This window comes from Suricata suricatta, chromosome 16 (assembly GCF_006229205.1).
Source record: "Suricata suricatta isolate VVHF042 chromosome 16, meerkat_22Aug2017_6uvM2_HiC, whole genome shotgun sequence".
In the NCBI taxonomy this organism is placed as follows: Eukaryota; Metazoa; Chordata; class Mammalia; order Carnivora; family Herpestidae; genus Suricata; species Suricata suricatta.
In genome coordinates, this window is record NC_043715.1 from 29,946,400 (window position 1) to 29,974,206 (window position 27,807).

Here is a 27,807-nt window from a genome sequence, read left to right on the forward strand (position 1 = left end):
GAACTTCATAGATATGGAACCAGGCTCAAGGCAAGTGATGTAGCTTCTGTATTGGTTTTTACAGGAGTCAGATTTTGCCAAGAACACAACTCTACATGAGGGCATCATTATTGAAACATTGCCATATTTCATTGCATCTAAGATATGCTTTTTTCTCGCAGTTTAACATCTCTGCAGTGGGGTGCATCTCTCCATTACTATGTCAGCTCAGAGTTTAATTAGTATCCTTTTCTTTGTGGTACACAGTGATGATGCATCTTATGATTGGGATTATCTTAAATGTGATGGCATATGGAATCGTGTGCCTGTTAGGAGCAAGAATCTCTTCCAGGTGCTACAGAGAGTGGGGTCCGAGGCACCATGTTCTTCTCTCAGGGTGTCGACATCCTACCAACAGAGGAGTGAGGCAAGCCAAAGAGCCGTCAGGTAGACAGGAGAATTTCATATAGCATTGTGTTTTGGAACAACTCAACAGGGAAACCTGAGGAAGAATGCCTAGTGGCTTGGGCTGCTATCGTGGGGATGGTCCATGAAGATCTCTCTGAGGAGATGAAGCTGAATGCAGGAGAGGAGGCTATGTGATAAGATTTGAGATGAGAGCCTTCCATTGTGAGGAAACATCCAGATGGACCTTGGAATGGGAATAAGATTAGTAGGACATTGTTGGCATAGATCTCCCAGGTATAATTATCTAAATATGTGCAAATAAAAATATATGGGGGCACCCAGGTGACTCAGTCAGTTGAGTGTCAGGTCATGATCACAGGGTCATGGGATCAAGCTCTGCATCAGGCTGAGATTCTTTCTCTCTCTCTCTACCCCTCTCCCCTCCACATCTCTCTCTAATTAAAAAAAAAGTCATATATGTTCTCAAAGAACTTGTTTCTCTGTCCTTGATTTTTTAAACCAATCATCCATCTTTACCTTCCTCAGGGACTGTATTGGTTTCCCAGGGATGCTGTAACAAAGCCCTGCAAACTTGGATGGCTTAAAACAAGAGAAATTTATTCTCTGCAGTGCTATAGGCTACAAGTCTGCAAACACAGTGTTGGCAGGGCCTTGCTCTTTCTGGAGGATCTAGGTGAAAGTATGTTCCATGCCTTTCTCTTCCTTCTGAATTTGCCAGCAATCCTTGGCAATCCATGCCTCGTAATCACCACTCTGTAATCTCTGCCCCTCTGATCCTGTGGCACTCTCCCTGTATGTCTTTTTCTCTTTTTTCCTTATAGGGATCCCAGTCACATTGGATTAGGGCCCACCCTAGTCGAGTATGAGCTCATCCTAATTTATAACATCAGCAAAGACCCCATTTCCAAATAGGAGGTCATAGTTACAGGTTCTAGGGGTTAATACTTCAGTATATCTTCCTGGGGGGCACACTTCAACTCAAAACAGGGACATTGATGATGCATCTCAAGAAAACATCTTCATAGAGGCTCATGCTACTTGATAACATGAGATCAAACTTTCTTACAGCAAACAGATCCACAGTTTGCCTACTAAGGACAAAAAGCATGACCCCATCTTTAGCATGAAAAACTCAAATGTCTGGCTTCCTTATAGACACCTTCTTATTTTTTTGTTGGACTAAGTGATTTCAAAGTCAAAGGTGAAACTTTATTGGTAGAAACCAGTTACCTTCACCAACATCTCTAAATCTAATCATTGGTGGCAAAATTAATGTTAACACCTTTGGAGTATGCGGGTGACAGCAAAAGAAAATAGAGAAGTTTTAAATAACATAGTAGCCAGTTGTCATCATTGGTATTGACATAAAAATAGGTATTTAATTCCTCAGTATCTTCCCTCTACTGTCTCCTGCCTCTCTTGGAAGTCATCATAAAATAATAACAGCTAACACTGACTGAGTGCTCACCATGTTTTAGGCACTATGCCACCCACTTTAAATGTATGGTGAACTCATTCATTTCTTACAATAACTCCATGAGGCAGGAATTATTATTATCCTCACATTGCTTAGGAGGGCACAAAGGTTGGGAGAGCTTATGTGTCTCACATGGCATTGGTCATAAGGCTGGTGAGTGCCAGAGACGAGATTCACATCCAGAAGGTCTAGCTCTAAAGCTCATGGATGTAACCACTCCTACTTCTCTTCAATGATGTAACCCCTTCATTTTACACCAGAAATGGGAAGTGAGGTTCTCAAGATCGCACAACTAGGAGATACTGGAACAGGGAGAGGGACTCAGAATCTTCTGACTTTCAGTCCAGTGCTTTCTCTTCTGCTCTTAGTTTTCTCAAGGCTTTGTCAACATTCATAGCCAAGTGAAAATTTCCAGCTTGGCATCTGATCCTCTTCCCCCAGGAGGAGGCCTCGAGAAGTCCGTGAGAAAGTCTGGTTGGTAAAGTCTTGTCCAGAGGTGCTGACCCTGCTCAGCGGATATCAGCCTCTGAGAAGCCCAGGCATTAATCAGGAATATCCAAAGCATTGTGAGCACAGAGTTGCCCATTGTTTGTTTTTTTTTTAAGTTTATTTATTTTGAGAGAGAGAGAGAGAGAGAGAGAGAGAGAGAGAGAGAGAGAGAGAGAAGATGAGCAGGGGAGAGTTAGAGAGGGAGAGAGAGAATCCCAAGCAGACTTCACCTGTCAGTGTGGAGCCTGACATGGGGCTCAAACCCACGAACCATGAGACTGTGACCTGAGCTGAAACCAAGAGTCAGACTCCTAACTGACTGAGCCACCCAGGTGCCCTTATGGAGTTGCCCATTTAATCAAAAATTTGTATTAAGGACCTATATCATTGCCACAGGGCTAAGTCTGCTCTGTCCTAGCTGACCATTTGTGTGACCGAGACTGGAGCTAGAAAAATGTTGCTGGGCCACTTCTCTGAAACTGAAAGAGTAGATTCAGAATGGGAAATTAGGTACATCTCCCATGCCATGTTCTCTCAAAGCTAGCATGTTGTCTGGGCAGCTTGGCCCCAGTCTGGGGAAGGGAACAGGATATGAGGGGTGGGAGGGAAATTTCTCAAGCATATACTTTAGTATTTTGCAAGCGGTGAATGTATTAGATAATAAATTTTTAAAAAAGATCTGAAGCCCTGGCTGGGACTCATGAGAAAATGCTGAATACATTGTAATCAATTAGCAGGGTCTCCCAGGTACACAGGATAAAGCAGACTCTGCACATGGGCTGTGCATTTCTTACCTCTGGACACTAGTCATGATATTCATAATTTATACCTCATGAAGACAGAATTTCTCATTTTCCAGGGAGAAGATTCCAGGGCAGCTGTCAGTTTTGCACATTCCCCGTTTTCTCCTCAAAGCTCATCATGGCTACGTGAGTGTCATAAAATGGGATGTTCACAACTTCTCAGCTGTAAGCAGAAGAAATATAGACAAACCCATGGGGATCTTCTTTGTGTCTGACCTCACTCCCTCCTGTTGCCTTCATTGAAAATAAACGTTGGCATCTTTTTTGCCCCCTGGGGGAGTCCTTCTCCTTATGCTCCCTGGAGCCATCCTTTTCTCTCTCTTGCAAGAATTTGATAGAAATTGTTCAGGCCCCTCTCCTGTGTTTGGGACCTCAGCCTCCAGCAGATTTTTAGGCAGAAGAGGAGCACAGGTGTGGAGTCTCAGGATGAGCCTGTTTTGATGCTCCTGCCTGGGAAAACTGCCCTCAACAAACACATTTGTTGCTCATACATTATCTGTTGGCTATCTACCCACATGCCCATCTGTTGAGATGGCAATGAGCCTGATCCTAGGACCCAAAGCCAGCTCTAGTAAACCTAAGTGCCAACCACCAGCGAGCTGGCTGCAGGAAACTTCACCCTCTGGGGACCTTCTCCTCACCTCCCCTTGAGACTCCTGAGCCTCCAGCATTCTTCTGACTTTCTCACCTCGTTCCTGGCTGGAGACATAGTCCCCTCTGGAGACCCCTGGTTGGGATCAGAAAGACTTGTTCCTTGGATGATGAGACCCAATCTAAGTTGAGACTCTGTGAGGAAGGGAAGAAGTGGTGCAATTGAATCATGGCATGAGTTGGGTGGGATTCTGCCTGCCTGGCCTGGGAGCAGAGGGGGATAAAAACGTAGAGTAACTGGAACCACATCCTTTACACTAAATCTCATTTATATGAGTGTGTGTGTGTGTGTGTGTGTGTGTGTGTGTGTGTGTGTTGGGGTTGGGGGAAGACTAAATTTATCCACATCATCAGTAATAAATCAAATGTCTTTATTCCATTCTCTTGTTCCAAAATGGGTTTGAAGGGACAGATAAAGCACTAAGTATCTGTAAAACCTACTAACAAGGACACATTCCCATCCCCCATCATACATTTAGGCCCCAAAAGACACCTGGCAGGGAGAAGGAAGATGATTAATGATGGTTCATGGCTGGCATATCAGGCATATAGTAGATACTCAGAGAAAGCTGTTGAATGAATAAATAATGGAATTCTCCTCACAGAGTAGTGTGTGAATGAAATGTGATGAATATGTTTACATTAGTTTTTGAACACCTACTAAATACCAGGCACCATTCTAGGCTACGTGGAGGTAGGTATGAAGCAAGATAGACAAGATCTCTGATCTCATAGAGCTTGTCTTCCATCAGGGAACAGACAAACACAAATAAATGCACAGTGAAAACTACAGAGCTCAATAACTTGCCTGTTGCTCCTATGGAAAGCAGCAAATGCATGCACAAATATCGCAAGGGCCATTGATCTATATTTGCTAGATGGTTTTCAAAGAAACTCCCCTTCCATAAACACATACTCATAAATATAAATGTACACAGTACACACACACACACACACACACACACACACACAATCTTTTAAACCTGGAATGCTCTTGAATTACACATTAATTTTTTTTCTATAAAGTCTACAACCTATAAACCCATGTGGCCTGACTGAGGATCTGGTCAAGAATCTAGAAGTCTCGATTTGTTTGAAGCCACTGTGAGGTCACTACTTCAAATCAGAACATATGGTCATTACTTTTCAGTCCCAAAACCTGGGTCTGATTCTGTCCACATCTGGAAAAGGAGCATGGTTTCTGGTTCATGTTCTACTATGCATCTGCTCTAGAAAGCTACAGAGTTGGAGGATGGCTACTATAGAATCAGGACATGTGAAAGATGGACATTGGAGAGATTCCTACATGGGAGGTGGGTTTATTGTTTCCTCTATGATCTCATCTGCCTTAGAGACTCTGTGACTCCTAAGAGCATTCCAGAGCTCTGACCTCTCTGGGCTGGTCAGGATGGTCAGGAGCTGAAGGATGGACCCTTGTCCATATGGTTGAAGTCATTTAGGTGTCAGAGAGAGAAGACCATCTACAATTGAGTATTCCACTCAGGAAAACTTCATCTCCCGTAATGTGAAGACTGAGTCTCCTCTTTAGCATATTTGGACCACTGTGATATATCTAACACCAAAATTACTCATTAGTAGCCCATTATAGGGTTGCCATGGTGATGCTTTCCCACTATTAGAGGTAAGATTAAAAATGACAATGTCTGTGAAGATCTCCATGGCTGATGAGTGAATGTCAATATGAGAGAGAAGCAGATCTGTTTCCACAATGTACTGGGGTGGAAGCAAATCCTGAGCCCAACAGTCAACTATGTGAATATGGTAGAATGATCTGCTGCATGAAGATAGGGATCTTGTCAGTCTTATCCATCCCTATATCATAAACAGCTATCACAATATTGGTATGAAGTAGGTACTCAATATTAGATGAATGAACAATTAATGGTTGCAACAATAAAATGAATGCTGAGGAGTATAAGTGGGGATACTAACCCCAGTGCAGAGAAATTGGTAGTGTTGGTGGTGGTGATGGGGAGACTATACTTATCACTCAACTAAAAGATAACACACTACCATGGTGTAGGTTGCAGAAGTCCAGCATAAATCAAATTGTCAACGATAAAAGAAAAAAAAAAGTCATCACCAGTGTGTTGAGTCTCAATAAACCACTTCCTGCAAGTTTTGTAGAAGCATGATTTGGTGCTACATCTCTGGAGAAGAATGTTGGAATAAAGTTTCAAAAAAATTTTAAATATATGCAATCATTTAGGTGGGCCTATTCAAACTGGTGTACATAAACTAGGTTAGCAGTGTATCCTAAAGATAAGTCTGAGGATGTGCACGTCACCATGCCTTTTTTAACCAACAAAAATGTCAGAAATAGCTTAAACAGCCTATAATAGTGGGGTGGATGAGTAACTGGTGATCTTTCCCTATCCTGAAATGCCATGCTGCCATTTATATGATGCTGTAGACATGTATTTGTCAACACAGAAACTGTGTTGCATCCATGAGGATTAGGGTAAATTCTAGTAACAGAGACAAAAAAATGTTTTAACAAGAGGAGCTCATTTCTTCCTTACGTGAAAGGTCAGGGTTATCATGAGGCTCTTCTGTCTTCTAGAATTGAGCTTCCGGATTTCTTCTGTATGAGGGATAGCTGTCAAAGAGCTGCAGGTCGCACATGGCTTTCCTCCACATTGGTCTGTCTTTGTAAAGATGCCCTCATTTTTCTCAGCAAAGTTTGAAGTGGTTCTTGTTTATGTGACTTGTACAAACACAGGCACTGCTTAAGACTCTAGACAAAGGTGTTGGAAATATGCGACTCCAGATGGTCCTAATGCTGTCTCGCTGATTAGGCTGCTTTAAATTTTCGTTGGCTCTTTCACTTCTATTATATTCTCAACTAATAAATAGTCAAACTTTAGGGAAACACATTTTTTTAAACTTTGATGCCACAATACTAAATGAAAGACTTATGTGCATGCTAAGTCAGGTTTATTTTAGTATTTCTCAGCATATCCCCATGTGTAATTATGTTGGGTGATCTCTGAGACACCAAGAAGTGTTTGTAAAGATTTTCCTTACAAGCCCACATTTGCAGCCTTATATGAAAGAGAGGCAGCATTTGCTCATTAGGATGGACCCTGTAGCAAGGAAAGCATCACTAGTCTTACTGGAACACTCAATTCAATCAAATTAGGTAGGAGAGCATCACTTCAATACCAGCTTTGCAAGGCCATGGCCCCAAGCCAAAATAACTGGTATTAAGTGTTGACTATGATTACTTCTGGGAGGCAATAGAGTTCTGGGAATCTGGGTGGGGTATGGGAATTAAGGGGTCCCAAAGGACTGAAGTCAGTGGGAATATGGTGACATGTTAATGGCAGGAAAAGCCCGAGTTGATGGGTAGGAAAGGGTTAGGCACAGCACTTGGTCTGATGAGAACTGGAACAGTCTATCACTTTATACCTTTTTCCCAATTTTATTGAGATAAAATTAAGTATTATTGGGGTGCCTGAGTGGCTCAGTCAATTGAGTGTCCAACTTCGGCTTAGGTCATGACCTCACAGTTTGTGAGTTTGAGCCCTGCATTGGGCTCTGTGCTGACAGCTCAGAGCCTGGAGCCTACTTCAGATTCTTTGTGTGTGTGTGTGTGTGTGTGTGTGTGTGTGTGTGTGCCCCTCCCTTGCTTGCACTCTGATCTTTCTCTCTCTCAAAAATAAACATTTAAAAAATTAATTAAGTATTATATTAGTTTAAGGCACACAACACAATGATTTGATATATGTACACTGCAAAATGATCACCACAATACATTTAGTTAACATCCATCACCTCATATAGTCACAAGTATTTTTCTTATGATTCAAACTTCTCAGATTTACTCTCCTAGAGATGTTCATATATACAATACAATATCATTACCTATATAGTCACCACACAGCATGTTACAGGCCCAGAATTTATTTATCTTATATAACTGGAAATTTGTGCATCTTGACCACCTTCCTCCATTTCTTCCACTCTTTACCTTTGGTCTCTGCCAACCAAAAATCTGTCCTCAGCTTCCACATTTTTGATAGCAACTCCCATTTACTGATTTTTCATAGGTCCCTTACATGTGCATTTTCCCTAGAGGTGTTCAAAGCAAAATGGAGAGAAGCCAATGATGAGAGTGCTTTATTATATTAGGGGTGTCCAAGGGTTGCAAAAAATGGCAACCAGGGTGAGTGAGTTTATGTACAAAAGACCTTTTGTAAAAGAATCAAAAGTATCCTGTAAAACCCAGAGTAACAAGTATGGCCAGGGGACAAGAGACTGATATCAGGAATTGGAAAGCCACTAGAAGACTGGTGAGCATGACTGGACAGCTCTCAGTGGTTGTTGATGGAGTACAAGACCCAAGATGGCTGCCACAAAATGGCTGCCCTGACCACCCTTCAAGTCTATGGAATCCTACAGTTTCAGTACCCAGAGTTAACTGATCCTGTTTTTCATGCTCCAATTCAAAAATCTGAAAAAATAGATTTCTGTTATGTGTTCATCCATTGCCCAGTCAGCTGTAGTCAAGAGAGGAGGACCATGTGGGGGAAGGGAGCAAAGTCTTTGAGGAAAAAAAGGGGGAGGGGCAAATCTCTAAGGAATGAGGAACAGTAGAAATGTTTACCAGAGAAAATGACTTGCTTTCCTTTCTTTCTTTTCTTTGTTTTTCTCTTTCTTTCTTTCTGTCTTTCTTTCTTTCTCTTCTTTCTTTCTTCTGTCTTTCTCTCTCTCTTTGCATTTCTAATATATTTACCCAGAAGGAGAAACAAAAGTGTGGAGCTCGAAGTGTAGAGGATAGATTCCTGAGAGACAGGAGTGCATGCTCTTATTTTTCCTCCTTGTGGCTTCTCCATTTACTTCTCTACCACTTTTCTAATTACTACCAGCAGAGCAATCAATACAAGGTTATCAACAATAGGGACAAGTTAATTAAGATGAGCAAATTAATCAGGTAATTAAGTGGCCTTTCCTCAAAAGGTGAGCCTGTTGAGGTGTTAGTGACATCAGGTCACATCAAATTGTCTTTCTGCCAGCACTTACAAAAAATGGTAACTGTCGATCATGCCAGACTGAACCAAAAGTTCCTTATCTTCCTTAATGGCCACACCATTTCTCTAATCTTATTCATAATAAGTCCTTATTCCAATACCAACTCCTAGAACCTTGGCATCATTCTCACTGTATGGGCCATTGGTTTCAATGGTAGATATAGGTAGTTAACAGTTCAATACTTATTCTTGCCTTTTACCCAGTAAACAAAACTCCAGTATATCCCTGCTGGCCCAGCTTGAGAACTACATTTCTCAGCCTCCCTTGTATCTAAAAAATATCCAGCAAAATTAAATTTGGAAATCACTGAATTCTGGAGAAGGTGCTGCCCCGATTGGAGATAAGCCCTTTCTATTACTATTATTATATTTTTCAGTCTGTAACTTTCCATTTTTCTTTAAACTTTCTTTGTTGAGATTTTCCATTTTTTTGAAGAAAATTTGTGGTTGATTGTTAAAGCATTTGAGTGATGCTGTTATATTTATTTATTTTTATTAAAAATTTTTAATGTTTATTTATGTCAAGAGAGAGAGACAGAGACAGACAGCAAGCAGAGGAAGGGCAGAGAGAGAAGAAGACACAGAATCTGAAGCAGGCTCCAAGTTCTGAGCTGTCAGCACAGAGACTAATGCACAGCTCGAACTCACGAGCTATGAAATCACCACCTGAGTCAAAGTTGGACAGTTAACCTACTGAGCCACTGGGGTGCCCAATGATGGCTGCTTCATTTTTTTACATGTTTTGTTTATTTTTGAGAGAGAGAGATAGCATGAGCAGGGGAGGGTTGGGGAGAGAGGGAAACACAAAATCCAAAAACAGTTTCCAGGCTCTGAGCTGTCAGCTCAGAGCCCGATGTGGGGCTCGAACCCACAAACTATGAGATCGTGACCTGAGCCAAAGTTGGACACTTAACCGACTGAGCCACCCTATTGATGGCTGCTTTAAAACCTTTGTCAGCCTGGGTGGCTCAGCTGGTTAAGCGTCCAACTCTCAATTTTGGCTCAGGTCATGATCTCATGGTTTGTGGGTTTGGGCCCCACATCAGGCTCTGCACTGACAGCTCAGAGCCTGCTTGGATTCTCTCTCTCTGCCCCTCCCCTGCTCTTTCTCTCTCTCAAAATAAATATCTATTTTTAAAAAATCTTTGCCAGATAATTCCAGCATCTGATTCATCTCAGTGCTGGTGTTCGTTGCCTTTTCTTATTCACGTTGTTTTTTTTTGGTTCTTGGGATGATGGTTTTCTACTATATACTGGATAGTTTAACTGTTATTGTTAGGAGACTCTGGGTTCCACTTAAACCTTTGATTTTAGCAGGCTGTTTAGGTTCAGCACACATGTCTTGGCATGCTTTTGTGGGCTGGCAAAAGGTGAAGTTGAGATACAATCCCGGGATGAACATGTCCAATAACCATTTAATTTTCAGAGCCTTTTCAGAATTACTTTGATCATTTTATTTTTTAATGTTTATTTATATTTAAGAGAGAGAGAGAGAGAGAGAGAGAGAGAGAGAGAGACAGACAGACAGACAGAGCGTGAATGAGGGAGGGGCAGACAGAATCCAAAGCAGGCTCCTGGCTCTTAGCTGTCAGCACAGAGCCTGATATGAAACTTGAACCCACAAACCATCAGATCATGACCTGAGCTGAAGTTGGATGCTTAACTGACTGAGCCACCCAGGCACCTCCTTTGCAAAATTATTTTGAATTGCTTATCATATCTGGTGCTGCTGGGCTCCCACTGGTCTCTATAGAACTACCAGAGGGTGTAGAGGGCTTTTCCCAAGCCAACAGAAGGGTGGCATTTGGTGGAGAAGGAGAATCCCAAGTCCCCAGATACAGAGGGTTCCTGGGCTGGCCCACTTGTTGGGGCTGCATATCTCTTCATGGGGTCAGGAAGTTTCAGGCCTTGTGTGAGGAAGGAGAACATTTCTCCTGAATGCTTATTTTTAGGGACAAAAGGATAGAAGAAACCTTGTTTTGCAGCTTGGAACCCACCATACCAGCACTGGCTTAAACATCTCGGCTTGTTCCTTATGCAAGAGAAAAAATTCATTTCAGCCACTGTTGTTTGTGTTGTCTGTAATGTGCTACAGAAGTTAATCCTAAGTGATTTAGTATCTAAAGGGGGGAAGGACTGGGGTACCTGGGTGGTTCAGTTGGTTAAGCCTCCAACTTCATCTCAGGTCATGATCTCGTGGCTCATGGGTTCGAGCCCTGCATCAGGTTCTGTGCTAACAGCTCAGAGCCTGGAGCCTGCTTGGGATTCTGTGTCTTCCTCTTTTATGCCTCTCCCCTGATCACACACACACTCTGTCTCTCTCTCTCAAAAATAAATATTAAAAAAATTAAAAAGGAGAGAAAGACAGAACTGGTGGTCCTCAAAGTCAGCTGAATCCCATGGGGCACCTGGGTGGCTCAGTCAGTTAAGTGTCCAACTTTGGCTCAGGTCATGATCTCACGGTTCATGGGTTAAAGCCTGCCTTCAGATTCTGTGTCTCCCTCTCTCTCTAACCTTCCCCTACTTACACTCTCTCTCTCTCTCTCTCTTTCTCTCTCTCTCTCTCTCTCTCTCTCTCTCTCTCTCTCTCTCTCTCTCTCTCTCTCTCTCAAAAATAAATAAAACAAAAAAGCCCAAGTCAACCATTCTTCCAAACAGAACAATCTGCCAACCCCATGTCTGTGACCTATGTTGTCCTCCTTGACGACAGGCATCTTCTCCTCTGAAGAGCACCTTCTTGTGTGAAGGGACAGAGTAGGGTGACCATGATGAAAGAACTTAGAGTCTGATAAGCTCGAGTCTAAATCCAGGCTCCAACACTTACTAGCTTGGTGATTCATGTAGTCACTTGAGTTAAAAGCATAAAAGAGGGAAAAAAATCCCTGTAATTCAAGGTTGTTGTAAAGATTAGGAAATATAATGCACATAAGACACCTAGTCCAATAGTTACTTGATCATCATCATCACCATTACCATCATCTTCTAGCCACAGCAAACATTAAGAGTAATTTTCTAAGAAATGAGTCACATAAAATGCAGCCTAAACATAATCAGAGCTAACATTTACAGAGCGCTTTCCATGAGCCAGACACAGCTACACACCTTGTGTTCATTCTTTGAATCCACACAAACCGATGAGGCAATTATCATAATTGTACCCATCAATACTCCTTTAATAAGTTGAAGAGACTGGAGTTCAAAGGCTGAGAACTTTGAGTAACACAGGGGCTAGAGGTGGAGCTTGAGGCATGATCCTGGGTCTGTCTAACTGCAGAGTGAAAGACTTCATCAAATCGAGTGTAGAACTGGAAGAGATATCTCAGCGTTTTGGGTTTGAACAATTCATTCATTCATTCATTCATTCATTCATTCAGGTAATAACCATTGATTTCTTATTCTATGCCAATTATTTCAGGCTCTATACATACAAAGAAGGACAAAGCATGGCCATGTCCTAACAGGGCTCTGGTGTGATTTTAAGAGGCAGACATGTAAAGAAATATGCTGAGTTGTGAGGACATGTGTGTGCATAGGGTCATTTGGGGCCACACAGCAGAAAGCAGTCGGCTCTTGGGGAGTGAAGGAACAGTTTAGCCTTATAGCTCAGAAAGCCCAATTCTGCATTTCCCAGAAGGGCTGTTTTCTAGTAGAATTCTGAAGGATCTTTATTTTTCTGCTTTGCTTCTTGCAAAGAAACATGAATAGCGCTTCCCAAATCATACCTGAAAAGGACTTTTGTTAGTTGTGAATGGAAGACGGTTTTTGCTGTCAGTCTGAAGCCAGAAAGTCCTGGAAGGTGCTTTTGCAGACATGATGCTTCCCTTCCTCGAAGTCAGAGTATGTGCCAGGGTGCCCTGGGCTTTGTTTCTGTTTTTGCTATGGTTTCCTGGTGGCCCATTTGCCTTTTCTGCTCACAGCTCCCACCAGTAGGCACCTGTTAGTTAAAATAACAGGTGACAAGAGAGAGAGAAATTGAGTCAAAAAACTGGAGGGTAAGCTGAAATGGAAACCACCTTGATGATCCTGAATTCTCATGCAACACCACTGGTCATTTCTTTTTACTTAAAAGCAAAATAAATGTAAAACTTCTGCTCTTGGAAAGACACTATGAAGAAAATGTAAAGAAAAGTCACAGGCGGAAAGAAAATGTTGCAATACATGTAATCGGGCAGAGATTTGTATCTAGAATATATAAAGAACTTCTACAACTCAATAATAAAAGAGGAGCCTGGGTGGCTCAGGGGGTTAAGCATTTTGATGTCATTTCTGGTCATGAACTCACGGTCTGTGAGTTCGAGGCCTGCATTGAGCCCTGTACTGGCTGTATGGAGCCTGCTTGGGATTATCTTTCTCTGCCCCTCCGCTGCTCTCACTCTCTCTCAAAATAAATAAAAATTAAACAAAAATAATAATAAAAGACCAATTATCCAATAAAAAGTGAACAACAGACTTGAACAGGCAGTTCTCAAAATAAAATCTGCAAATGGCCAATAAACACATTAAAAGATGCTCAGATTTTTAGCCAACAGGGAAATCTAAATTTAAACCTACAGTGACTTAACACTACATATCAACCAGAATGGCTAAAATTTAAAAGACTGAAAAATGTGTTGGGATAGATGTGGAGGAACTAGAATTTCCGTCCTTCGCTGGCAGGGTTGTGAAGTGGTATAACCACTTTGGAAACCAGTTTGACAGTTTCTTATGAAGTTAAATATTTATTTCTGCCATGAGCCTGCAATTCTATTTAGGGATATTCACCCATGGCAAATGAAAACATATGTTTCAAAAAAAAAACCCACAAAACTTGTACAAGAATTTTAAATATTGCTTTTAAGTTTATTTATTTATAAGAGAGTGAGAGGGAGACAACATGAGTTAGAGAGGCACGGAAAGAAAGGGACAGAGAAATCCCAAGTAGGCTCCACACTGTCAGTGCAGAACCCGATGCGGGGCTCGAACTCATGAACCATGAGATCATGACCTGAGTCGAGACCAAGAGTCGGACACACAGTCAACTGAGCCACCCAGGTGCCCCTTGTACAGAAATTTTACAATAGCTCTGTTCATAATAGTGCAAAACTGGAAACAACTCGACGTGTCTGTCCATTATCTGGTGGGTGGATAAACAAAATGTGGTATGGCCATAACAAAGAAATATCACCCAGCAAGACGAAGGAATCTCCAACAGATTAGAGTAAATCATGGACTAATCATTCACACAACAACAAGGATGAATCTCAAAAACATCAAGGCCAAATCTGCACAAAAGAGCCAAACATACATACTGTATGATTCCATTACATGAAACTCTTTTTAAAAAAAAAAAAAAATACTATAGGGATGCCTGGGGGGCTCAGTCAGTTAAGCATCCAACTCTTGAGTTTGGCTCATATCATTGTCTTAGAGTTTGTGAGTTCAAGCCCCACATCAGACTCTGCGCTCACATTGTGGAGGCTGCTTAGGATTCTCTCCCTCTCTCTGTCCCTCCCACATCTCTCTCTCTCTCTCTCTCTCTCTCTCTCTCTCTCTCTCAAAATAAATAAATAAACTGAAAAAAATACTATAATATCTGTATTGGTTTGCTAAGGCTGCCATCCACATACCATGGACTGGGTGGCCTAAAAAACCAGAAATTTATTTTCTCACAATTTTGGAGACTTAGAAGTCAGATCCAGGAAGGGGCAGTTGTGGAATCTTCTGAGGCTCTCGGTTTGTCAAAGCTGTCTTCTGTTTTCCTTCTGTACATGTCTGTGTTACAATCTCTTCTTTTATTTAATTTTTAAATTTTTTAATGTTTATATTTGAGGGGGGGTGTAGAGAGAGAGGGAGGCACAGAATCTGAAACAGGCTCTAGGCTCTGAGCTGACGCAGTTCCTGACCCATGAGCCATGAGATCATGACCTGAGCTGAAGTTGGACACTTAAACGACAGAGCCACCCAGGCGCCCCATCTCTTCTTCTTATAATAACAGTCACATGGGCATAGGTCCCACCCAAGTGACCTCATTTTACTTAATCATCTGACTCTTGAAAGGCCCTATCTCCCAAAAGTCACATTCTGAGGTACTAGGGGTTTGGGACTTGAACCTATAAATTTGGGGAGAGACACAATTCAGCTCATTACAATGACAGAGAGTTACCTTGGAGCCAGAGGAGGTGAGAAGTTTGACTAGAAAGGGACATGAGGGAACATTTTAGGGTGAAATTATGTAGTAATTCTATATTTTAGTTGTTCTGTGTATTAATTTGTCAACGACATGGGGTTCATACATTTGTCAAAACTCATTGAAATGAATACTTAAGATGAGTGCATTTAATTACATGTAAATTATACCTCAAGGCAATCAATTTAAAATGAAAACTTACACAATATTTTTAGAATTTTGAATTCTAAAAATAATAGTTGTTCGTTGTAGAACATTCACATTATAAAATAAGTAAAAAACAAACTATAATTATCTAGAGTTGTACCCTGCCATAATTTTGTTATATGTCATTAAGATACAGGAGTGCCTGGGTGGTTCAGTCGGTTAAGCATCTGGCTTTAGCTCCGGTCATGATCTCATGGTTCGTGGGTTCGAGTCCCACGTTGGGCTCTGTGCTGACAGCTAGCTCAGAGCCTGGAGCCTGCTCTGAGTGTCTCCCTCTCTCTCTGACCCTCCCCTGCTCGCACTGTCTCTCTCTCTGTCTCTCAAAAATAAATAAAAAGCATTAAAAAATTTTTAAAGTAAAAACAAAATGATGCATACATATTACATATTTGTACATATATATCTTCTAATGGCAAAATATAACACTCATTTTTTTGCATAATTTTTCTTATTTGCTGAGATCAACACTCTTCATTGTCGTTGTTTTATCTTATTACTTCATTTTGAAAATTTTCATAAATTGTGGACCATCATTTAATTAGCTAGTTTCAATTGCTTGCTATCTAGGTCATTTGATATTTGTCTTCTTATCATAAGCAAAGCCGTGCATTTTTATAGTTAAATCGGTGTACAAATCTGTAATTATTTTCTTACACATTTTAGAGGTAGAATTTCTAGGTCAAAAGTTAGACAGATTTTAAGGCTTTTGATATATATAAATATAGATATATGAAATCATACATAGAAAATTGTTATCCATGGTATCACTTATTGTTCAAAAAATGTATAGGAAGTATAAAAAGTATAAATAAATGAAGTATTTAGAAATATGTTTGCCAATTGAGAAGAGGAAAATCGTAGCCCACTGCTGCTCTGTCTGGCATTTCTTTGAATGCTTTCACCAACCTATCCTTCCGGTCTCGGCTATGAAGAGATTGGACTCAAAATCTTAACATGACTAAATTCAAAGGATGGAGCAGGGGCAAAGATGGATGACTTCTGACTCTCCAAATCTCCCTGCCCCAGGGTCAACCGGCTAATACCGACTCTGACACTAAACAGACCCTCAGGCAAAGGGCGTTTCTGGACGCACATCCTTAGTTCAATTACAGCCCTGGCAAGTGGGTAGGAAAAATGCCTCAGTGTCCAACAATCCTGGTCCAACTTCAGGCAGTTAACACCTAGGGAAAGTGAACTCACTCACACTGAATGGATATGAGCTAGTATGGCCGACACCCATTCCATCATGTCTCCTTCTCAAGCATAGGGATCTAGTAACACTTTCATCCTGTTACTGAGTTCTCCCTTGGGGAATCCACAGCCACAACAACAGCAAAAAGAAAAAACATCAATAGTCAAGGAGCATCACTCTAAAATGAAGGAAGAGTGAGACCAAATAAATGCTTTTTAGAACTTACAGAAAAACAAAGCACTAACTGGTCACGAGAGGAACAGATTTTTCTTTTCTACAACATTCCAAGCTCTTGCTCATGCCCCTGACTTTTGCTCCACTTTCCTGATGAGGGGGAAAGTCTGTTCATCCTTCAGTCTGAAAGAAAACCTTGAGACTGGCCGTCTCCATAAAGGCAGAGCTCTTGGTGCCAGTAAAAGAACAATGTCGCATATTGTGAACATGAGAATTGATGAGGTCAGAACCACCCCAGGGATATGAAAATATATATTTATGTAAGAGGCAGTAAAATTTGTCTGCAATTAAGTTTTACCAAAACCTTCAAATCTGTTGTTTGGTTTTAAGCAGATGTTGAAAAGGTTTATCCTGGATTCTGTCTTTATTGATAGGATGTCTTTTGATCTGCAGCCAAATAAGAAATCTGGATGTTATTTTGGATTTGGAAATTTCCTTTAAATAAACATATTAGTTAAGTATGTAAATCTGCTTATCATCACTTTGGGCATATTGCCAGAGTTGGGAACATCTGGGGCCTGGTGTCAGCCGACTTATTAATTCACACTTAGAGTATGTTTCACCCACATTATTGCTGAATAATGTTATCTTGATTGCCTAAGTCAGCTGTGTCTTGACAACAGTTCGTTACAAGTTGGAGGTTTAAATTTTGACTCATGAGAAATCTACCAGGCAAGGCCTGTCTGGGCCCAGCGATTTGGGCTTCCAGCCCCCTTCAGGATGGATTTCGGAAATTAATTGTTAACATTTTGGATTATGAATAGTGGAGATCTGTGTTATTTATCTGAACTGGCCAGCATGTAATTCTGGGAAGGGATTATATGACCTCCTCCTGATAAGCACTGAAGTGGGGTCATTAATACAACTTTCCGCCGTAAAGCTCTTGCCACGTTATGGAAGTCCTTTCCTTTCAGTTAAAGCGATACTCAGTCGGCTTCAGCCTTTAAGTCTAGAGTGAATCATTTTGTCTGGTGGACTGGTGGATGATGAATGGCTGCAGCCCAGCATTCTCACTAATACAGGTAACAGAGCATATAAATTCAGAGAGTGCTGGGATCCTCACACACTTCCAGGCCAGGAAATGAGCACCAGGGGATAGATGTGTTTGGAGAGCACCCTAATGAATAAAGACTTCGTGCTCAACAAAGAAAATGGTTCTAGTCAGTGGTTGATGGAACAGCTGGAATTCATGTTCCGAGGTACAGGAGAAGTGAATTATGGGAGAGAGGAATTTCAGAGAAGCTGTGATTATTTGTGTCTTCTGGTTGGTCCTTACAAACCATTGGCAAGACTTCCCTGGTGTATTAGCTAGGGCAGGTAGTACTAGCTACTGTAACAAAGAGCCCTTCAAATTCAACAATACAAATAAAAAACCTATGGGATGCAGCAAAAGCAATAGTAAGAGGGATGTTTATTGCAATCAATGCTTACATTAGAAAAGAAGAGGGGCCCCTGGGTGGCTCAGTTGGTTGAGTGTTGGACTTTTGACTTCTGTGCAGGTCATGATCCCTGGGTTGTGGAATCGAGCCCCATGTTGCTCAGCATGGAGCCTGCTTAAGATTTTCTCTCTCCCTCTCTCTCTGCTCCTCTCCATGTGCTCACTTGCTCTAAAAATTTTTTGAAAAATTAAAAAGAAAGCTATTGAATAAAAACATAACTTTACACCTCAAGGAGCTAGAAAAAGAAGAGTGAACTAAGCCCCAAGTAAGCAGAAGGAAGGAAGATGATTTTCACCACCATGAAGTACAATGAAGGAGCACATTCTAGAATAGTGAGGTAGGAGTCAGGGGCAGACCTATATTGGGTAAAGTGATCAAGGATGACCTCACAGAGGGGCTGCTGTTTGAACTGAGACTTCACAGATGGGGAGGAGCCTGTCATGACGGGGAAAAAAAACAGCAAATGGCAAGACACAGAGTCAGAAACAAGCCTGGCATGGTGGACGAAATTAAAGAATCCTATGCAACTAAGAATAAGAGGGAGCCCTTCTAGGGAAGAGGCTGAAGGGACAGAGGGTCTCAATCACTCGGGGTCATAAGACCATGTTTATGGAGTTTGCATTTTATAATACAAGAAAGGGGGTGAGTGACAGGAAATAAATTGAAGCTCTTCACTTCTTTCCCCCTTATCACCCTAGTTTGCATTACTGCCTCCTTTGCTCTGTCACTTTCATGTCCAGTAGCTTCAACCGACTGTTCTCTCTCGTACATAGGTTCCTCTGTTTCTTCCAAGCATACTTGCCCCTCCACCCTCTGCCCTGTTCATTTATTTACCTTCTGAATGTCTTCTCTTTGGCATCCAATTTTCCAATATGGCATTTTCTCTACTCTGCAGACTTGCAGTCTAATGAGGAAGGAAGGTCTGAATGGTTCCGGGCCTCATTCTGACAATGGGCAATTGGCAATGCCACTCCAGTTGTCTAGTTGGAGGAGATAGCCCAATTCAGCCCATGTCCTCCTTTTCTCATGAATGGCATTTCATCACCTTGGACTTTGCCTTGAGCCTTTCAGGGAAAGAGATGAGCCTATGAGTGAGGAGGAGTAAGAAAGAAGAAAGAAAAGATTAGGAGCTAGTGAGGCCTGGGAGAGTTTAGAGAGAAGAGTAAATGTCCGCCAGCTCTGCCCTCACCTGACCTCTGGGCTAAGAGAAGTTATCTCCAGCCACTGAGTATATTTCTCTTTTCCATCCTCAATAGGATCTTCTTTCTCCTGACCTTTGTCCGTGGATTTGAGAAAAAAACCAACCATTTAGGAACTTAAAATGTAAACTCACTTAGGGTAGAGAAAGTCTGGTTATCCTCTGATTAAAGAATAAAAATAATAGTATCCTCTCTCTCCCTACACACACACACAGACACACACACACACACACACACACACACACACAATTTGTCAAGATTGATAAGAATTGGTTGCTGGGCTCTACTCTACTATAAGTCAGGTAGATACTATCTTTTTACTGGAGTGGAATGTGACTCCTTTGGGGTTCTTACTTTAGTCTTTCTTTTCTTCTTTCTTTCTTTCTTTCTTTCTTTCTTTCTTTCTTTCTTTCTTCTCAAAGAAAATAAATTATAGGAATAATGCAGCAAGTTATAGCAAGGAATGGATGGAGTCCTAGAGGACAGGAAGGGCAGGTGGATCTGGGCTTCTTGCCTAGAAAAAGTACATGCCTTTTATCTCAGAAAGAGTTCACACTTAACTTCAGGTTTCTATAGCAAGGAGGGTAGACTCAGACCCAGATTTTTCCAGATTCCCTTGAGGAAAATGGCTCGGGATGGTTTCTTACATACTGAGGATACCTTAGATACTCAGACTTACTTGTTTTCACCTACTGTGATGGTCAGAGATGCCTCTTATATCTTCCAAATTCCTGCTGAGGAATTAGGCCAAGTTAAGCAAGATCCCCATGACTTCGGGGACTCAAGAACAAATATATCCTTTGCTCTTCAAAATGTGATTTGAAAACCAGCCCAAATATTATGCAATCATTAAGAACTTATTGATCTCCCACTCATCATTGGATCCATATCAGACAGACAGGATCCCTAACAATGATATCTAGCTGAGGAGTGGAGGCACATCCAACAACATGCCATTATAATAGCATTCCTTTCCTCTCAAATGATGAAAAATCCAATTCTAAGTGGCACAAACAAACAATAATAATAAATTACTGATATGCATAAGTGAAAAACCCAGGGTTAGGGTTGTGTGTTATTAGTTAGTTGTTGATGATTGATAGCTCCTGTCAACATATAGTAGCTGAGCACAACTCCTTATTTAGCTCAAAATCTGTGGGTCAGCAATCAAAGCTGGGCTCAGTTGGATGGCTCTTACAGTCTCCACTGGCTCCCTCATTCATTTTGGTCCCTACTGGGCTGTTAGTTGTGAATGGGCTTCTGACGGCTGGCTGGGATGCTGGGCTGTCCTTTCCAGCATCTCTCACCTTCTAACAGGTTCACCCAGGCTTAGCTGCTTGGCAGCTGGATTCTGAGATTGAGCGATAGCACATACGATCACTTCTGCTGCATTGCATTGGCTGAAGCAAGTCAGGAGACAAGCTGGATTCAAGAGGTACGAAAACATCTCCATCCCTGAAGCTCTCAGTGAGAGAATGTGCAAAATTACAAGAGGTTTGGATGCAGAAAAGTGTAGAAACTTGTTTATATTTTTCTCTAATCCATCTTATTAAGGTTGGCTTTAGGTAAGGATGTCCTGCAGGCTTGAGCAATGTCATCATTCTACTCTGCTGACTTCAGCCCCAGGCTCCACCGTAGCTGTAGCAGTTCTAGGTTCCCACGTTCAACTCTAGTGGAGAAGAACAGCCCGTCTGATCGCTTACCATGACTCAGTCTTATCTGTTAACCGTGCATGTAACTAAACCAATCTGGGTGGCCGGTGCATTGCACTGCATTGATTGGCCCAGGCCCAGTCACGTGTTCCATCTTTGCACTGGGAATGGAGCCCCGAGGAACATGTAAAGCCTTCAAAAATGGTGGCTCTTGCCCGAAGGAATAACACGTGCTGTGGGTGATAGGGATAAGGGTGAAATGAGAACAGACATTCATAACATATGCATCACAGAACACGACACATTTGCTGGAGCTCCAGTTATGTAGGATAGTTATGTAGGATATCCTACAGTTATGTAGGATAATGCAGTAGGTTAGAAGTTCAACACATCCACATCTGAAGATATCAAACCCTACATTTTTGCCTGAATTATTTTTCTCCTCAACACAGGGCATAATTCTACCTGATACAAGGGTTAGATGATCCTGCCTGGAGGGGCTTTTACTTTGTAATAGAAACATCACCCTGATGGGAGCTTTGGCTTTTTGCGATCATCTTCTACATGTTGTGGGATCAATGCACTTTCAAATACTTGCCCATTCACCAAGGCATTATCTCCCCAAACTTCTTTGTCCTTGCTTATATTTGTCAACTTTACAATCCTTTTATTACCAGAAAAAGCTTTGGGAAGCAACAAATAAAAGCAAGGATTATAAAAGGATTCTTATTAAAGCATGCTTTCTTTGAGGCACAGAGTACAATGGCCTCCGTTCTCCCCTTGTGAAAAGATGTGTTTTCTTGTTTAATTAGAACAGACCTCCATTCCATTAGAAGAGGACAAGTCGGTCAGCAGGATTGAGACTCCGGGCCCCAATAAAAAAAGGGGGTTTATTTATTTCAGCTCCAGCCAACTTTAAAAGCGTATTGTAACTTTGTGAAATGTTCTATCATATTTGGGATGAATGAATACATGTAAAGCACCACATCCCTGCCACATAATAATTGGTCATAGTCCCCACTTTTTGCTGTTGGTTTTGTTTTTGTTGTTGTTGTTCCTTTGCAATTAGAGCTTGTGTTGGAGAAATGTGAAGCCAAGTGCATCAATTAGGGTCCTAGCAGGAAACAGATGGCACACTCAATTTGGATAATTCGAGGGGAGCTTAGTAAAGGAATTATTTGCAAAGATGTGAGCAGGGTTAAAGGAAACCACAAGGGACAGTGCTGTACCCCAGAGTCAGCAGCGTGGGGAACTGTCTCACTTAGAGCAGGGGTTGGCAAACTACAGCCCGTGGGCCAAATATGGCCCACGACCTGTTTATGAGAATAAAGCTTTATTGGAACACGCCTATTGTCTGCAACTGCTTTCGAGGTCAAAGGCGGAGTTGAATAGTAGCATCAGAGACTGTTGGGCCTACAACACCTGAAATAGTTAATCTGGCCCCTTACATAAAAATGTTACATCAGGACTGGGACAATGCATGGACCCAAGAGTCACAACTTCCTTAACTTTGGCAACTAGCCACCTGGCTTGGCTTAGTCTCAGCCTGATGTGCTGATCTTGGGTGCAGAGAGGAGTTATAGAGAGAGGGCTGCCTGGCGGGAGCTGTGACTCTCTAGAGAGAGATGCAACCGATACAAGGCAACTGTGCAGATGAGGAGATGGTGTACAAACCATGAAGCCTGCCTCCAACCCCTCCAATGGTCTCGTTCACTTGGAAGGAGCAGGGCCAGGGAGCCAGTGAGGGGGTCCATAAAGATCAGCTTCCTGGGGAGCAGGGGAGGTTGAAGAAGGGTGCAGAGCATCGTCTGGGGCAAACCTGAGGAGAGGAAAGAACAGAGGTAAGTGGGAGAACTTGCTCCAAATCCTAAGGGGCCCCGGCAATCATTCTGCCCAAAGAAACTGCATTAGCAACACATATATACAATTGTTTTGAAATACACAATAATGCACAGTTTTGATTTGTAAGTTACACCTCAATAAAGCAAGAAGAAAAAGACACTGGGTTAAAACTGGAAGGGAAGTCGCTGGCTCATTTATTCAAACACTTATTTTACTCTTCTGAAATAGGAAACTCATCCCAGGGCTGAGTTATTTGAAGATAGGGTGAACCTTTCCCTCTCCACTCACAATTGACATGTATTATGAAGTGGCGATTCTTTGTGTATTTAAAGTCTGCTTTCCCCACTGTGGGCTCTACCATTCACGCATCTATCCCCACACAGAACAGTAGTTCAATAAACCTGTGTTGAATAAGTTCACTGAAGACAGAATACATGAAATAATTTGCACCTCAAATGACAGTATATCTACGGGATTGAGGGTATATGGGCAAATGGCAAACATGAAAAGTAGTGAAGATCCTCTTAGCAGCAGCAATTGGGACAAACAGATAGTCTAAATTTGAAATGACTTAAAAAATACATTCCTTAAATATTTAACTTTTTTTTTTTTACTTGTCTTCAAGCTCTGTGTCAAGTTCCATGCTGAAAGTGCCAAGTCTGCTTAGGATTCTCTCTCTCTCTCTCTCTCTCTCTCTCTCTCTCTCTGCCTCTCCCTACTCATGCACACACTCTCTCTCTCAAACTAAATAAATAAATTTAGAAAAAAGCAATGATACATAAAAAATCTTTAGGAACAAAGAAACTTGACAAATGTCTATTTCCTGCCTCAGTTCCTCAGTTTCTCCTTTCTCTTCCCTCTCCATTTTTCTAAACTCTCCCTGAAGGAAGGGGTGAGGGTTTTAGGGTCAGGTGTGGGGCCAAAAAGAAAAACTATTTCTGCCTGTCCTACATCCTCTACCCCCAGCCGGTGGCATGCCAGTGGGAGCCAGAGTGAACCCTGATCACTCAGGATCATCTCAAGTCCATCTCAAGGTCAAGTAATTGCTTTGAGAACTCCAGAAAAGCATCCCCCTGGGGAACTTGTCTAAGTCTCTGGGGGAAAGGCCCTGGGGTATCCAGCAATGCCAATCCTTCTCCAACTTCTACTGCATCCGCATCACCAGGGGATCCTGTAAAATGCACATCATGATTCTTCAGTTCTGAAAGGGGGCCCAAGATTCCATACTTCCAACAAGCTTTCAGCTGATAACAAAACTGCTTGTCTTTGGACCATACATTGCGTAGTGAGATTCCAGGGGCAAAATGAGGATATCGGGGCTGTGGCCTTAAGTGACAGTCCTGGATCTGCTACCGGGGGACTTTCAAAGCTTGGGCAAAAAGCTCATCTATTCGAAAACTCCATTTCCTCATTGATCAAGCAGCAACAGTAATCATACCACCTCCACCATGTTGTCGCAAGACCTAAATGAGATCCTACATGCAAAACACTTTGTTAACCAGAAAGCACTGTGAAGTATGAGATGTGAGCTCTTCTGACTGAAAGCACCAGGCTCTCTCTCTCTCTCTCTCAACCAGAAGAGAAACTCTAGATCTAGACCGCATACACATAAGTGCGGGCAGAGAGCTTGATGGGAAGGTGGGGGTGGCCCCAAAGCTAAGGAAAGTTGGTATAAATGGTCAGTGTGAAGGCATCTTAACCAAATAGAACCTGTTAAACCAGGCCACAAAGCAGTGAGACCCTACTTCTTCTTACGGGATGCGGTGATAAAGAAATTACATAGTTATTTGAGAGGAACATAAATAAAGATTAATAGGTTAATGAGTTATTTTCCTTTCATTACTACACTATTGTACTTTATTATAATTGCTTTGCACTCATTTAATTAAATTTGAACTGGGGCCAACACAAGATAATTTGTTTTCCCTGTACTGAACAATGAGTATGCAGATTGGATGTACTGAAGCAGTAATCAGCCCTCTGTTTGCAACACTTTCCTACTCTGAGTAGACATTATAATTGATAATTTGATTGTTGCAGCACTCTGTGCAATATATTTTAAAGCAACATTAACATAATGGAAATTATGTTGTGAGCTTAATCTCAGCTTTTCACTGAGCGGCTATCTGGCTCCTCAGTATAAAGCAGTGAGGGTCTGACAGCAGCCGATCTATGTCTGTCTCTGTCTCTTTTTCTCTCTTCCTGCCTCTCTCCTTCCGTTCTTTCTCTTTTCCATCCTCTTCCTTCCGGTTCCTTCCTCCCTCCTTTTCATGCTCTTGTTGCCATGCTTTGTTTTCCATTTCCCCTTCCCTTCCTTTCTTTTCCTTTCTTCCCTCCTCCCATAACCACATCCACTTTCTTCGCTTGCTTGGTTCTCTAGATCCGCGGAAGAAGGTTGAAGGATGACATGGGGAGTGTTGAAGGCTGAATTTCCCCAGCTGCATTTCCCAATTTTGACACCCACCCACGCCTGGGACATTCAGGAAAAGCACACAAGGGCTTTTCCCAGAAATAAGCACAGGAGAAATTATTCAAGGTGGTCAGTGTGACAGCCAGCCCTCTGCTCTGTGCCGTTGATACATGTAATGAATCGATTCACAAGGTGGCCCGTGAGCTCTTTGAGGGCACCGCCGCAAAATTTGGCAGGTCTGGGGGAAAAGCCACTGGCATTCCTAAAATCTACTCTTCCCTCAGAGCTGCAAACATTTTCTTAAAAAGATGCAGCATTTACTCTTAGGAATACATTCTGGGAACTCATTCTCTCTGGCCCAAGAGTTTCCTGTCCCACAATGGAAACTAGGTGTGACATTCTGTTTAATAATCACGGGCCAGAGAGCTTGAGCACAGGTGGGGAAGCCCTGTGTCCAGGTGACTTCTGTTGAATTTTCATGACTCTGTAAATATTTGTTTCTGTGTTTGTTCTGGGAGGAAAAACACCTGCGAGTGGTTGAAAATGAGCGTGTTGGCTTTGGAAGAGCCTCAGGAGGGGAATCTGAGTGTTCTTTGTCCTCCTCTAAACTGTCTGGGCCCCTGATTTGTTATAGAAACCAAATTTCTTTGAAGGAAAGCTTGCTCTTTCATCTCCTTGCTCTTTCTACAGCCTGCACACCCACACTCTGGTCTTATATTTTCAAACTCCCGGTCAGTGTGGAGGCAAGACGCTACAACCAAGAGCATATTCCTTGGGTGTGGGCACCTTTGTGGAGCAGGCGGACGTATCTCTGTAATGCACTCACTGTCTCCAGTGAACGCTGAGTGTCAGCACTGACTGTCTTGTGTGAGGTTCCCCTCCCTTCTCTTTCTGTGCTTTTATTCTGCATAGAAACTTGCACTATTCACACACCAATTACCCAGTCCAGAAGCAGCCCTTCTAAATTCTATTTTCCACTCACCGGCTACTGATCTGGTCTGGGAGGGCATCTTATATATAGTCTCTCATTTGCGTGAGATGAACTTTTCTTGGCTGGGCTTACTGTTCTAATTATTATTATTACTATTGTTTTTTTAATGTTTATTGTTTTTTTTACAGAAAAGGGGCCAAAGACTGGTGTTTTTACATTTCACCCCACTAAAAAAGAGGAAGAAGAAGAAGAAAGAAGAGGAAACTCCGATTTGCCTGCATGGAGCGTGCTTCCTCTCGTTCAGATGCCGTGTTTACATTGAGACACCCACAAGTGGGATGTGCTCCCAGCCTAGAGACGCCATCCTGGCTTCTTGCATCAGCCCAGCCACGGCTCCCAGCCTCCAGGGACATTGCTCCCAAACAGGGACCCGCAGGTGGATTCGTGAAGCGCACGAACAGGTCTTCAGGTGCGGGGCAGTTTCCCACTATGAGAAACCAGGGCAATGAGGCTCTCGCCGGGTCCTGGCCATGGATTCCTGGCATCTGCAGCCTATACAGACATCATAGCACCTTGGGATATTCGGCTTGGCTTCTCTGTTTGTATCTACCATAATTGGGTTTCTAGGACTAGGACTTAAGTGCAAATAACTCCTTTGGAGATGATCCCAGTGCACTCCAGGAGGGGAATGAAGAATTGAGAGGAGGCAGAAGGACGATCAGTGAATGATGTCATCAAGCTGGTGGGCAAGTAAGGCTCAGTCCTGTTGGGGACCTCCAGGAGCACTGTAGAAGGAGCACTGTAGAGTCATCCCACTGAGGAAGAGGGAGCAGGCGGCTATTTATACATATCCTGGTTGAGGTTATTCCCTTGGGTGGTGGTAGGGGAGGGGAGGCGTTAATCCTCTGGATTGCATGCCCTGCTGAACACAGGGTAGGACAGGCTCTGGATGCCTGAGTAGGATCGTAGGTGAGTTGCAGACAACAGCAATTGAAGGTGGGCCATTGCAATGCACACAAGACACAGCGCGTCCTCACAGCCTCTGCTAGACCTTTGCCATCTCACGTGTATTCTGCTCTGCCTAGATCGTCCAGTAGTCCCCCCCATTTACCCACACTCGCTTTCTGAGCTACCTGTGGCCAACCGCGGTTCAGAAGCAGGCGATGCTTTAACGCAGATTCAGAAAGTCAATGGTAATGCTGCATCAGGTCACAGGCCTACGTCATTGCCCTCACTCCATCTCCTCACATAGGCAGGCATTTCATTATCTCACATCATCGCAAAATGCAGCAGGGTGGGTGCCGGAAAAGGATATTTGGAGAGAGAGAGACCACATACCCGTCAGTTTTATGACAGTAAGTTGTTATCATTCTTCTACTTTATAATTATTGTTGTGAATCCCTTACAGTGCCTGATTTATGAGTTATACTTTGTCATAGGTCTATATGTATAGGAAAAAACATAGGATATATACAGTTTGGTACTATCCTTGGTTTCAGGCATCCACCAGGGGGGCATGTAACGTACCCCTCACACATAAGGGGGGACTCCTTTGCCTAGAATGACAAAGATGTGCACTGAGCTTGCGCATCTGTGTTCCGTAGTGCCCGCCTGGACAAGAATACTTATCATCCATGCAGCCTTCCTGGGTGG

The 27,807-nt window shown here is 42.4% G+C and overlaps 1 long non-coding RNA gene across 10 annotated transcripts; it reads right to left on the reverse strand.

Annotated features, from left to right (window-relative positions):
* Positions 1 to 82: 82 nt before the first annotated feature.
* Positions 83 to 27,807, reverse strand: LOC115280455. Of its 10 annotated transcripts, none has more exons than XR_003903790.1 (10): positions 27,288 to 27,807; positions 22,646 to 22,790; positions 21,023 to 21,204; positions 19,999 to 20,050; positions 19,674 to 19,833; positions 19,310 to 19,394; positions 18,955 to 19,205; positions 12,605 to 12,816; positions 11,985 to 12,187; positions 8,535 to 8,636 (listed from the first exon to the last, which is right to left on the reverse strand). It is a non-coding gene; the product is annotated as an uncharacterized LOC115280455 (long non-coding RNA). The 10 variants fall into 10 exon arrangements; XR_003903788.1 differs by having other exon boundaries at positions 19,999 to 20,053; positions 27,288 to 27,806; XR_003903787.1 differs by lacking the exons at positions 8,535 to 8,636; positions 11,985 to 12,187; positions 21,023 to 21,204; positions 22,646 to 22,790; positions 27,288 to 27,807 and adding exons at positions 83 to 631; positions 3,204 to 3,340; positions 3,866 to 3,963; positions 20,627 to 21,009 and having other exon boundaries at positions 19,999 to 20,053.